This window comes from Otolemur garnettii, unplaced genomic scaffold (assembly GCF_000181295.1).
Source record: "Otolemur garnettii isolate 467f Iridium unplaced genomic scaffold, OtoGar3 scaffold00112, whole genome shotgun sequence".
Classification (NCBI taxonomy): domain Eukaryota; kingdom Metazoa; phylum Chordata; class Mammalia; order Primates; family Galagidae; genus Otolemur; species Otolemur garnettii.
This window is the reverse complement of record NW_003852507.1, coordinates 2,694,363-2,695,708: the sequence shown is the minus strand read 5'-3', so window position 1 is coordinate 2,695,708 and position 1,346 is coordinate 2,694,363.

The window sequence follows — 1,346 nt, the reverse complement described above, 5'->3', positions numbered from 1 at the left end:
CCAGGATATGAAGTGGCAACTCATTATGGTTTTAATTTGCATTTCCCTGCTGACTAAAGACGTTAAGCACCTTTTCATCTGCTTATTGGCCACTCCTGTATCTTTTGAGGAATGTCTGGTTGAGTCCTTTGCCCATATTTAATGTGGATTGTGTGTCTTTTTGTTATTGATTTGTAGGAGTTCTTTATATATTACAGATATGAGTTCTTTGTTGGATGTGAGCTTCAGCTTTCATTTTTGATGATGACAAATTTCTCTTTTGTTAAATGGTTAATGCTTTAGTATCCTGCCTAAGCAAATCTTCAGCTACTCCAAGGTCAAGAAGATAGTCTGTTATGTTTTCTTCTAGAAACGTTATAATTTTATCATTTCCATGTAGGTCTTTGATCCACCCTGAAGTAGTTTTTGCATATTTTGTAAGCTAGGGCTAAAAGTTCATCCCCTGACCCCAAATGACATCTATTTGTAGAACATGGAAATCTTTTTGGCTGAATCTCACACAAATTCTCCTGGGTACATTATGCTCGTCTTAACACTGCCTCCTAGAACTGAGTATCTAGCTGTTGCTAATGGCTTCTGAATAGGCTCAGCAGATGAAATAGCGATGGTGAAGAAGCAAACCCCTAGGTCGAGAAACAACACACCAGCAAACCCACTAATTATCCATTTATAATATTATCTTGCCTTTAGCCTCCCTCATCGTCCAGGCTGCATTTCGCTCCCCCTGGCAGAGCTGAGGAGGGCAGGGGTGAAGGAGAAGCAAAGATGGAGCAGGATGAGGAAAAAAAATAGGAGCAAGAGTTGGTCAAGTCCCCACAGAGCTGAGCCAGGCTGGGTTGGACGCTGTCTGGTTCTTTGGGGGCCCTGCTATATGGTTTGAAGGTTTATATGCCCTCCAAAATTCATGTTAAAACTTAAATCCCCAATGCAACAGTATCAAGAGGTGGGACCTTTAGGAGGTGATTTGGCTACAAAGGTTCCACCCTACGATGACATTAATGTCCTATGAAAGGGCTGGAGGGAACTAGCTGGGCCTCTTTGTCCCTTCTACCGTCTACCATGTGAGGATGCACCAGGAAGGCCCTTATGAGACACCAAGTGCTGGTGCCTTGATCTTGGACTTCCTAGCCTCCAGAACAGTGAGAAAATAAAATTTCCTTCCTTCCTTCCTTCCTTCCTTCCTTCCTTCCTTCCTCCCTCCCTCCTTCCTTCCTTTTTTCCTCCCTCCCTCCTTCCCTTCCTCCCTTCCTTCCTTTCTTTCTTTCATCTGTCTTCAGAAAAAAATTCTGCTCTGGGCTCAGCACCTGTAGCTCAAGTGGCTAAGATGCCAACCACATACACCAGAG